The sequence below is a fragment of the Triturus cristatus genome, chromosome 3_2, assembly GCF_964204655.1.
Source record: "Triturus cristatus chromosome 3_2, aTriCri1.1, whole genome shotgun sequence".
Classification (NCBI taxonomy): Eukaryota; Metazoa; Chordata; class Amphibia; order Caudata; family Salamandridae; genus Triturus; species Triturus cristatus.
The window spans coordinates 239,789,399-239,803,205 of record NC_140584.1 but is presented as its reverse complement, the minus strand read 5'-3'; positions in this window follow the sequence as shown (position 1 = coordinate 239,803,205).

Below are 13,807 nucleotides of genomic sequence, written 5' to 3'. Positions count from 1 at the left end.
ACTCATACACTCACTCACAGACCCATTCAAACACTTACATACCCACTCACAGACCCATTCAGAGAATCACACACCCACTCACAGACCTACTCAGACTCTTCCCCCTCTCACAGTCCCACTCAGAGACTCAAATACCCACTCAGAACCTCATGTACTCACTCACAGACCCACTCAGAGACTCATGCACTCACTCACAGACCCACCAAGAAACTCATGCACTCACTCACAGACCCACTCAGAGACTCATGCACCATCTCTCACAGACCCACTCAGACAATCACACCCACTCACAGACCCACTCAGACTCATTCCCCCACTCAAAGACCCACTCAGAGACTCATGCACTCACTTACAGACCCACCAAGAAACTCATGCACTCACTCACAGACTCACTCACAGACTCATGCACCATCTCTCATGGACCCACTGAGACCCTCACACACCCACTCACAGACCCACTTAGATACTCATGCACCCACCCACAGACCAACTCAGAGACTCATGTATCCACTCACAGACCCACTCAGATTCTCATGTACTCTCTCACAGACACACTCAGAGACTCATGCACCATCTCTCACAGACCCACTCAGACACTCATACCTACTCACAGACCCACTCGGACTCACTCCCCCACTCAAAGACCCACTCAGAGACTCATGCACTCATTCACTGACCCACTCAGATACTCACACCCACTCACAGACCCACTCAGACTCACTCCCCCACTCAAAGACCCACTCAGAGACTCATGCACTCACTTACAGACCCACCAAGAAACTCATGCACTCACTCACAGACCCACTCACAGCCTCATTCACCATCTCTCATGGACCCACTGAGACACTCACATACCCACTCACACACCCACTTAGATACTCATGCACCCACCCACAGACCAACTCAGAGACTCATGTATCCACTCACAGACCCACTCAGATTCAATCAATCAATCAATCAATCAATGCATTTATATAGCGCACTACTCACCCAGAGGGTCTCAAGGCGCTAGGGGAGGGGGGTCCGCTACTGCTCGAACAGCCAGGTTTTGAGCTGCTTCCTGAAAGTGAGGTGGTCCTGGGTCAGGCGGAGGTGGGTCGGGAGGGAGTTCCATGTCTTGGCGGCGAGGTAGGAGAAGGACCGTCCCCCTGTGGTGGCTCTTCGGATACGGGGGACGGCGGCGAGGGCGTGGGTGGTTGATCGAAGCTGGCGTTTGGGAGCGTAGAAGTTGAGGCGGCTGTTGAGGTATCCTGGTCCTTGGTTGTGTAGGGCTTTGTGAGCATGGGTGAGGAGACGGAAGGTGATTCTCTTGTTGACCAGGAGCCAGTGCTGGTCTCTCAGGTGTTCGGAGATGTGGCTGCGACGGGGGATGTCCAGGATGAGTCGTGCTGAGGCGTTCTGGATCCGCTGGAGTCTCTTCTGGAGTTTGGCGGTGGTTCCGGCGTAGAGGGAGTTGCCGTAGTCCAGACGGCTGGTGACGAGGGCCTGGGTGACCGTCTTCCTCGTCTCGGTGGGGATCCACCGGAAGATCTTTCGTAGCATGCGCAGGATGTTGAAGCACGATGAGGAGACGGCGTTCGCTTGTCTGGTCATGGAGAGGGAGGAGTCCAGGATGAAGCCTAGGTTGCGTGCGTGGTCTGTTGGTTTGGGTGCGCTGCCTAGGGCGGGGGGCCACCAGGAGTCGTCCCAGGCGGAGGGTGAGGATCCTAGGATGAGGACTTCCGTCTTGTCCGAGTTCAGTTTCAGGCGGCTGTACTTCATCCATTCGGCTACCTCTTTCATCCCTTCGTGGAGGTTGGCTCTGGCGGTGGCGGGGTCGTTGGTGAGGGAGAGGATCAGCTGGGTGTCGTCGGCGTAGGAGACGATGTTGAGGTTGTGCTGGCGTGTGATGTCTGCGAGGGGGCTCATGTAGACATTGAAGAGGGTTGGACTGAGCGAGGAGCCTTGGGGAACGCCGCAGATGACTTTGGTGGCTTCAGATCTGAACGGGGGGAGGCGAACTCTCTGTGTCCTTCCGGCGAGGAAGGAGACGATCCACTCCAGTGCCTTCTCCTGGATTCCGACGTTGCGGAGGCGCTGCACAAGTGTGCGGTGGCAGACAGTGTCGAAGGCCGCGGAGAGGTCTAGGAGGATGAGGGCTGCTTTTTCTCCGTTGTCAAGCAGGGCTCGGATGTCATCGGTGGCTGCGATCAGGGCGGTCTCGGTGCTGTGGTTGGCCCGGAAGCCAGACTGTGAGAGGTCTAGGGATCCGTTTGTCTCGAGGAAGGCGGCCAGCTGCTTGTTGACGGTCTTCTCGATGAATTTGGCTGGAAACGGGAGCAGCGAGATGGGGCGGTAGTTCTTGAGGTCGGTGGGGTCGGCTGATGGCTTCTTTAGTAGAGCGTTGAGTTCGGCGTGCTTCCAGCTCTCCGGGAAGGTAGCGGTGTCGAAGGAGGTGTTGATGATGTCCCGCAGGTGGGGTGCGATGACTGCATCGGCATTGTTGAAGACGTGGTGAGGGCACGGGTCGGTCGGAGATCCGGAGTGGATGGAGTTCATTGTGCGAACGGTGTCTTCGGTGCTGATCTGGGTCCAGGCGTGGAGGGTGGCGGTGGGGGGTGCTGGTTCGGTCGTCGGTTGAGTGCTGAAGCTGTTGTGTATGTCCGCGATCTTGTTGTGGAAGTAGGAGGCGAGGGAGTTGCAGAGGTCTTGCGAAGGGGTGATGTCGTTGTTTCCGGCGTTGGGGTTGGAGAGCTCTTTAACGATGTTGAAGAGTTCCTTGCTGTTGTGTGCGTTGTTGTCCAGTCGTTCCTTGAATGCAGTTTTCTTGGTTGCGTGGATGAGTTGGTGGTGTTTTCGGGTGGCGAGCTTGAGGGCCGTCATGTTTTCCGGTGTTGGGTCTCTGCGCCAGGTTCTCTCGAGGGCTCGGCAGTTCTTCTTGGAGCTCTTGAGTTCTTCGGTGAACCATGGGGCTTTCTTGCTGCCGGGTCTGCTGGGCGGGGTCCTCAGGGGGGACAGGTCGTCAGCGCAGTCGCTGATCCACTTCGTGAGGTTGGTGGCCGCTTGGCTGGGGTTTGTTGCGCTGGTGGGTGGGTTCTTGCTCAGGGAGGTCGCGAGCTGGTCGGCTGTGATCTTGTTCCAGCTTCTGCGTGTGGCCTGTTGTTGGTGGTGGTGGATCGTGGTCCTTCTGAAGCTGAAGTGGACGCAGCTGTGGTCCGTCCAGTGGAGTCCGGTGGCGTGACTAAAGGCGATGTCCTTGCTGGATGAGAAGACTGGGTCGAGTGTGTGTCCGGCGTAGTGGGTGGGGGTGGTCACCAGCTGCTTGAGACCGAGGTTAGCGAGGTTGTCCAGCAGGGTGGTGGTGTTGCAGTCATTGATGTTCTCCAGGTGGAAGTTGAGGTCCCCGAGGAGGATGTAGTCAGCGGAGAGGAGGGCGTGCGGGCTGATGAAGTCGGCGATGTCTTCGCTGAATTGTGTGCATTGTCCCGGGGGTCTGTAGATGAGGGTGCCTCTGAGGGTGGTCTTGGGGTTGATGTGGACCTGGAAGTGAAGGTGTTCGGCGGTTGTCAGGGTGTCGTCGGCGTTGGTCGTGATGCGGATGGTGTTCCTGTGGATGATGGCGATGCCTCCTCCGGTCTGGTTGATGCGGTCCCTTCGGATGATCTTGTAGCCGTCTGGGATGGCGATGGCGATGTCGGGCGCTGAGGAGGCGTTCATCCAGGTTTCCGTGAGGAAGGCGACGTCTGGTGAAGTGGTGTCGAGCAGGTTCCAGAGCTCGACGGCGTGTCTGTGGACGGAGCGGGTGTTGAGCAGGATGCACTTCAGGTGGCTGCAGTTGTTGCTCGTCTTGGTCTTGGTGGGAGCGGGTGTAGTGCAGGTCCGGATGCAGGTGAACTTGCAGGAGCGGCAGCTGAAGCGTCCGTGGGTGCGTTTCGGGGTGGCTCGGTAGCATTCCGGGAGTCGGCCGGTGTTGAGTGCGTTGAGGGTGGCGGCGTCGTACGTCTGGCGGGTGGGCTGGGGGCTGCGAGGGCCAGGGGGTCTGGCACTGGGCGCGGTCCAGGCGTGGACGGGCGCAGACGGGCTTACCTTTGGCGCACCTTTGGCGCGCAATCGGCGCGCCCGCTGCGCTTGACCGCTGCGCTTGACCGCTGCGCGTTCGCACGGTCGCCATTTATGGCGAAGTGCGAGGGAGGGAGGAGCAGCTGGGAGGCGGGAGCAGGGAGGGCACAGAAAGAAAGGGGGCATGGCAAGCAACGGAGGCGGGAAGCGGGGAGCGGGGCGGGAGGTTACCGGGGCAGCAGGGGGGAGAAAACAGGGGGACAGGCGAGAAAAATAACTCATGTTCTCATTCACATACCCACTCAGAGACTCATACACTCACTCACAGACCCATTCAAACACATACCCACTCACAGACCCATTCAGAGACTCACACACACACTCACAGACCTACTCAGACTCCTCCCCCTCTCATAGTCCCACTCAGAGACTCAAATACCTACTCAGAACCTCATGTACTCACTCACAGACCCACTCAGAGACTCATGCACTCACTCACAGACCCACCAAGAAACTCATGCACTCACTCACAGACCCACTCAGAGACTCATGCACCATCTCTCACAGACCCACTCAGACAATCACACCCACTCAGAGACCCACTCAGACTCATTCCCCCACTCAAAGACCCACTCAGAGACTCATGCACTCACTTACAGACCCACCAAGAAACTCATGCACTCACTCACAGACTCACTCACAGACTCATGCACCATCTCTCACGGACCCACTGAGACACTCACACACCCACTCACAGACCCACATAGATACTCATGCACCCACCCACAGACCAACTCAGAGACTTATGTATCCACTCACAGACCCACTCAGAGTCTCATGTACTCTCTCACTGACACACTCAGAGACTCATGCACCATCTCTCACAGACCAACTCAGACACTCACACCCACTCACAGACCCACTCAGACTCACTCCCCCACTCGAAGACCCACTCAGAGACTCATGCACTCATTCACTGACCCACTCAGACACTCACACACCCACTCACAGATCCATTCAAAAACTCATTCCCCAATCAGATACTCAAGCACCCATCCACAGACCAATTCAGAGATTCATGCTTCCACTCACAGACCTACTCAGAGACTCACAGACCCACTCACAGACCCACTCAAGGACTCACACACTCACTCACAGACCCACTCAGATTATCATGTTCTTATTCACATACCTACTCAGAGACTCATACACTCACTCACAGACCCATTCAAACACTTACATACCCACTCACAGACCCATTCAGAGACTCAGACACCCACTCACAGACCTACTCAGACTCCTCCCCCTCTCACAGTCCCACTCAGAGACTCAAATTCCCACTCAGAACCTCATGTACTCACTCACAGACCCACTCAGAGACTCATGCACTCACTCACAGAACCACCAAGAAACTCATGCACTCACTCACAGACCCACTCAGAGACTCATGCACCATGTCTCACAGACCCACTCAGACAATCACACCCACTCACAGATCCACTCAGACTCATTCCCCCACTCAAAGACCCACTCAGAGACTCATGCACTCACTTACAGACCCACCAAGAAACTCATGCACTCACTCACAGACTCACTCACAGACTCATGCACCATCTCTCATGGACCCACTGAGACACTCACACACCCACACACAGACCCACTTAGATACTCATGCACCCACCCACAGACCAACTCAGAGACTCATGTATCCACTCACAGACCCACTCAGAGTCTCATGTACTCTCTCACAGACACACTCAGAGACTCATGCACCATCTCTCACAGACCCACTCAGACACTCACACCTACTCACAGACCCACTCGGACTCACTCCCCCACTCAAAGACCCACTCAGAGACTCATGCACTCATTCACTGACCCACTCAGACACTCGCACCCACTCACAGACCCACTCATACTCACTCCCCCACTCAAAGACCCACTCAGAGACTCATGCACTCACTTACAGACCCACCAAGAAACTCATGCACTCACTCACAGACCCACTCACAGACTCATTCACCATCTCTCATGGACCCACTGAGACACTCACACACCCACTCACAGACCCACTTAGATACTCATGCACCCACCCACAGACCAACTCAGAGACTCATGTATCCATTCACAGACCCACTCAGAGTCTCATGTACTCTCTCACAGACACACTCAGAGACTCATGCACCATCTCTCACAGACCCACTCAGACACTCACACCCACTCACAGACCCACTCAGACTCACTCCCCCACTCGAAGACCCACTCAGAGACTCATGCACTCATTCACTGACCCACTCAGACACTCACACACCCACTCACAGACCCATTCAAATACTCATTCCCCAATCAGATACTCAAGCACCCATCCACAGACCAATTCAGAGATTCATGCTTCTACTCACAGACCCACTCAGAGACTCACAGACCCACTCACAGACCCACTCAAGGACTCACACACTCACTCACAGACCCACTCAGATTATCATGTTCTTATTCACATACCCACTCAGAGACTCATACACTCACTCACAGACCCATTCAAACACTTACATACCCACTCACAGACCCATTCAGAGACTCACACACCCACTCACAGACCTACTCAGACTCCTCCCCCTCTCACATTCCCACTCAGAGACTCGAATACCCACTCAGAACCTCATGTACTCACTCACAGACCCACTCAGAGACTCATGCACTCACTCACAGACCCACCAAGAAACTCATGCACTCACTCACAGACCCACTCAGAGACTCATGCACCATCTCTCACAGACCCACTCAGACAATCACACCCACTCACAGACCCACTCAGACTCATTCCCCCACTCAAAGACCCACTCAGAGACTCATGCACTCACTTACAGACCCACCAAGAAACTCATGCACTCACTCACAGACTCACTCACAGACTCATGCACCATCTCTCATGGACCCACTGAGACACTTACACACCCACTCACAGACCCAATGAGATACTCATGCACCCACCCACAGACCAACTCAGAGACTCATGTATCCACTCACAGACCCACTCAGAGTCTCATGTACTCTCTCACAGACACACTCAGAGACTCATGCACCATCTCTCACAGACCCACTCAGACACTCACACCTACTCACAGACCCACTCGGACTCACTCCCCCACTCAGAGACCCACTCAGAGACTCATGCACTCATTCACTGACCCACTCAGACACTCACACCCACTCACAGACCCACTCATACTCACTCCTCCACTCAAAGACCCACTCAGAGACTCATGCACTCACTTACAGACCCACCAAGAAACTCATGCACTCACTCACAGACCCACTCACAGACTCATTCACCATCTCTCATGGACCCACTGAGACACTCACACACCCACTCACAGACCACTTAGATACTCATGCACCCACCCACAGACCAACTCAGAGACTCATGTATCCACTCACAGACCCACTCAGATTCTCATGTTCTCATTCACATACCCACTCAGAGACTCATACACTCACTCACAGACCCATTCAAACACTCACATACCCACTCACAGACCCATTCAGAGACTCACACACCCACTCACAGACCTACTCAGACTCCTCCCCCTCTCACAGTGCCACTCAGAGACTCAAATACCCACTCAGAACCTCATGTACTCACTCACAGACCCACTCAGAGACTCATGCACTCACTCACAGACCCACCAAGAAACTCATGCACTCACTCACAGACCCACTCAGAGACTCATGCACCATCTCTCACAGACCCACTGAGGCACTCACACACCCACTCACAGACCCACTTAGATACTCATGCACCCACCCACAGACCAACTCAGAGACTCATGTATCCACTCACAGACCCACTCAGAGTCTCATGTACTCTCTCACAGACATACTCAGAGACTCATGCACCATCTCTCACAGACCCACTCAGACACTCACACCTACTCACAGACCCACTCGGACTCACTCCCCCACTCAAAGACCCACTCAGAGACTCATGCACTCATTCACTGACCCACTCAGACACTCACACCCACTCACAGACCCACTCATATTCACTCCCCCACTCAAAGACCCACTCAGAGACTCATGCACTCACTCACAGACCCACCAAGAAACTCATGCACTCACTCACAGACCCACTCAGAGACTCATGCACCATCTCTCACAGACCCACTGAGACACTCACACACCCACTCACAGACCCACTTAGATACTCATGCACCCACCCACAGACCAACTCAGAGACTCATGTATCCACTCACAGACCCACTCAGAGTCTCATGTACTCTCTCACAGACACACTCAGAGACTCATGCACCATCTCTCACAGACCCACTCAGACACTCACACCTACTCACAGACCCACTTGGACTCACTCCCCCACTCAAAGACCCACTCAGAGACTCATGCACTCATTCACAGACCCACTCAAGGACTCACACACTCACTCACAGACCCACTCAGATTATCATGTTCTTATTCACATACCCACTCAGAGACTCATAAACTCACTCACAGACCCATTCAAACACTTACATACCCACTCACAGACCCATTCAGAGACTCATACACCCACTCACAGACCTACTCAGACTCCTCCCCCTCTCACAGTCCCACTCGGAGACTCGAATACCCACTCAGAACCTCATGTACTCACTCACAGACCCACTCAGAGACTCATGCACTCACTCACAGACCCACCAAGAAACTCATGCACTCACTCACAGACCCACTCAGAGACTCATGCACCATCTCTCACAGACCCACTCAGACAATCACACCCATTCACAGACCCACTCAGACTCATTCCCCCACTCAAGGACCCACTCAGAGGCTCATGCACTCACTTTCAGGCCCACCAAGAAACTCATGCACTCACTCACAGACTCACTCACAGACTCATGCACCATCTCTCATGGACCCACTGAGACACTCACACACCCACTCACAGACCCACTTAGATACTCATGCACCCACCCACAGACCAACTCAGAGACTCATGTATCCACTCACAGACCCCCTCAGAGTCTCATGTACTCTCTCACAGACACACTCAGAGACTCATGCACCATCTCTCACAGACCCACTCAGACACTCACACCTACTCACAGACCCACTTGGACTCACTCCCCCACTCAAAGACCCACTCAGAGACTCATGCACTCATTCACTGACCCACTCAGACACTCACACCCACTCACAGACCCACTCATACTCACTCCCCCACTCCCCCACTCAAAGACCCACTTAGAAACTCATGCACTCACTTACAGACCCACCAAGAAACTCATGCACTCACTCACAGACCCACTCACAGACTCATTCACCATCTCTCATGGACCCACTGAGACACACACCCACTCACAGACCCACTTAGATACTCATGCACCCACCCACAGACCAACTCAGAGACTCATGTATCCACTCACAGACCCATCAAAGTCTCATGTACTCTCTCACAGACCCACTCAGAGACTCTTGCACCATCTCTCACAGACCCACTCAGACACTCACACCCACTCACAGACCCACTCAGACTCCCTCCCCACTCAAAGACCCACTCAGAGACTCATGCACTCATTCACTGACCCACTCAGACATGCACACACCCAATCACAGACCTACTCAGACTCATTCCCCCACTCACAAACCCACTCAGAGACTCATGCACTCACTTACAGACCCACCAAGATACTCATGCACTTACTCACAGACCCACTCACAGACTCATGCACCATCTCTCACGGACCCACTGAGACACTCACACAACCACTCACAGACCCATTTAGATACTCATGCACCCACCCACAGACCAACTCATAGACTCATGAATCCACTCACAGACCCACTCAGAGTCTCATGTACTCTCTCACAGACCTACTCAGAGACTCATGCACCCTCTCACAGACCCACTGACACACTAACGCACCCACTCACAGACCCACTTAGATAGTCAGACACCCACTCACAGACCAACTTAGAGACTCATGCATCTGCTCACAGACTCACTCAGAGACTCACTCACCCACTTACAGGCTCACTCAGATACTCATGCACTCGATCCAACACTGATATAGACAATCACAGCACCACTCAGATAACATATATTAGAAACAGTACCACTCATTAGTAGTATATACAGAATAGTACTTTAACTTCTGCAGGAGCAGGGAATTTGTGCCGGCAAACTGATCCCACACAGAAGTGTGAGGAAAATGAGCGTTTTTAGCTAAATTTGAGGTATGCACCGGATTCTGGGTAAGAAATTGTTGGGGATCCATACAAGCCACACCTACCTGGACTCCCCTGGGGGTCTAGGTTTCTGAAATGTCTGGGTTTGGTAGGATTCCCTAGATGGCTGCCGAGTCCAGGACCAAAAACGCAGGTGAACTCCTTGCAAAACCAGGTAATTTTGTTATTGATAATTTTGATGCCTCCACAATACATTTTGGGCCCTTCCCTGTTGCGGGCACTTAGCCCACCCACACAAGTGAGGTAGATTTTTATCGAGAAGCCTTTTGAAAGGCTGGATGGTAGGAAATGTGTGCCGGCATAGTGATCCCACAACTTTACCACACAGAAATGCTAGAACAAATTGATTTTTGTAGTTAAATTTGAGGTTTGCAGGGAATATGGATAAGAAAACTTTGGGAGAGCCACGCAAACCACACCTTCCTGGACTTCCCTGGGAGTTTAGTTTTTTAAATCTCTGGGTTTGGTAGGTTTCCCTAGATGGCCGCCGAGCCTGGGACCCAAAATGCAGGTGCCCCCTATCTATCACAAAAAACCCTGTTTTTGCAAAGGGGGCAGGGCATGAGGAATCAGCACTATCAAATCAAGCTCACTGAATGGGAAAATGTTCCTCATCCAAAACATGAGTCTATTTGGATGGCAGGTGGATGTTTGCCGCTGGGCCAGCAGTGGCACCTGCCGGACCGGCGGCGGACATCTGCCCGCGATCGCAACCCTGAAAACCGCCGGTCCCATTAGCATGGCAGTGACGACCATGGCGGTGAGAATCTCCGCCAGCCACTTTTCCGCCGGTACCAGTCCGCATGCATGTCTAGCGGGCGGAACTGGACCGCCACAATGATGCCGGTGCAGGGCCTGGCTCTGCCGGCATGATTATGATGCCGGCTTTAGCCAGCCTTTCCGCAGCGGTGGAACAGCCATGGAAAGGCATGCAGAGAATGTCTCCGTGGGCCCAATGTGTTTGGGGGATGTGGGTGCATTGGGGGTACCCATGGTACCCCCTACATGACCCTGTACCAGGTGGTAGGCACTGTGCAGTGCCTGCCACGCAGTGCAGTGGCATGCATGACATGCTCTTTTTCCCACCGCGTCAGATTTCGACTGCGGAGCATCCTAATTGGACTGGCGGTAGTTCCGCGGTCCTTGCGGGCAGTCTTTTCCCGCTACCATGGCGGTCAGGGAGATTTTCCGCCCGCCATCCTAATGGACCCCTATATATCTGTATGCGGAATCGCACCTGGGCGCCATGTTGAAACATCCTTAATACCAGCCCATTGAATGTGGACTTAACTGGATCTCCGTTAAGAAGTGCACCAACAATCCAATATATAGCCTAGGATTGGTTTCAGTCATGAACACACAAATACTTGCTGCAAGCCGCCAATACCCTGAGCAGTTTGTGGACATGCATCTAGTTATGTCCACACTTGCAGTGAGACCATGCTTTTCTTGAGTCCTGGTCCTGCTCGTTGAATTGCGCCATGCGAACAGGTCGCCTGTCGTACAGTAATCACAGTACATTTGCAGACACTAAAATTCAATCCCTGATTTTAACATTGTTGTGTGCACTCGATGCAGATTGCAAGAGAAGTAGTTGTTTATTAAAATTATAAGAAAAGGCCAAAGAGTAACTGCAATCTGTCTCTAGCTGCTAGATTACCAAAATAACTGGGCAGCTAGTTGGTGCAATGCTAATGGTATATGTGCGACTGCAATAATAAACATTCCGCGTTCTCACCTCGCCCACTGCTTCACACCTTGCACCCACTGCTAGAACTCCTTCTGAGGTCCAGGTTCCAGTGACAGCAGCGAACCCTCCAGCATAATCTTTTCCACTTCTCCCCATCATTACAGGAGCACTGTGCACATCTCAAAAACAGCATGCTGTTCCCCGGGAGTGGAAAAGGAAGGACACTCTTCTACTGGAAATAGTTAGAAATGAAAGAAAACTGTCCGTAGTTAACTTGAAACTGACTAGAGTTGGTGGATTTATGGGGTGGGCAGTTTCTGGGTAGCCAGCGCGGCACCAAGAAGAAAAGTGTCTGTTTTAGCGCTAAAGATGGTATACCCTTTCTGAATGCGAGTTGCATTCAGATCCTTTGTTGAATAGATATTCAGCCATTGTTGTTCTCCATTAGGCTGCTATAGCACAGAATAAATGTGACATGCCATGCTTTTCACAGGGTGGGCGCTGGTAGCTCCGCTATGTGGCGGTTGGCATAGTTGTCACTGAACTCTGTGCTCCAAGCAGAGCGTGGAGTTGGCAAACTCCACTAATTCTTCCAGCGTAATGAAGTTTACCACCCACGCCTAGTTCAACTTACAGTTGGGACATTTAGCATTGAAAGTGAAAGTTTTTGGCGATATATTATTCCTTTTTGCAGGTGCAGACCAAAGCATTCTTCGTTAGTGAAAGAACATTGTATTTTAAGACAGTGACATGAGGAAGACTGGCAAGGTCAATTAAATGTAATGAGAAGAACAAGGAAGCACTACCAGTTGGTAATATCTGTAGAAGGGAAGAATTCAAGGTTGGAAAATGGGAGTATTTTACTTGGTGTGGGAACTCTTTATGGGAAATGGAAATAATGAGGTTGAATAATGTAAGGTCATGTGTCTCGAACTTTCTGTGTGTTCTTCTTAATGAGCTTACCTTGTAGTCAGAGAGATGTCTTTTAGACCTCAAGAGATACAGGTCTCTCCTGATTTCTGATTGAGTGGCTTTATGTTATACATGATCTTTTGCTTACAGAACTTCTACAGATGTTCTGATGCTGATACCTTTTTTTGCTTCTGGATTAATAGGGTTACCCGAATTCTTACCTAAGTGTAGAGATGGCTAGATACTGCAAATCTTTCCCATGCATCCACTCATTAGACTTAATCTTTTGCATTACAATTATGGAAATCTTGATTTGGTCTTTGCTGTTAAGGACCAATATTGTAAGTTGATTTGGTCTTCCTTTAATAATTTTGTATATTTATAAAATGTTTTTGCATCGGATTTATATGATGCCGGTGCAGGGCCTGGCTCTGCCGGCATGATTATGATGCCGGCTTTAGCCAGCCTTTCCGCAGCGGTGGAACAGCCATGGAAAGGCATGCAGAGAATGTCTCCGTGGGCCCAATGTGTTTGGGGGATGTGGGTGCATTGGGGGTACCCATGGTACCCCCTACATGACCCTGTACCAGGTGGTAGGCACTGTGCAGTGCCTGCCACGCAGTGCAGTGGCATGCATGACATGCTCTTTTTCCCACCGCGTCAGATTTCGACTGCGGAGCATCCTAATTGGACTGGCGGTAGTTCCGCGGTCCTTGCGGGCAGTCTTTTCCCGCTACCATGGCGGTCAGGGAGATTTTCCGCCCGCCATCCTAATGGACCCCTATATATCTGTATGCGGAATCGCACCTGGGCGCCATGTTGAAACATCCTTAATACCAGCCCATTGAATGTGGACTTAACTGGATCTCCGTTAAGAAGTGCACCAACAATCCAATATATAGCCTAGGATTGGTTTCAGTCATG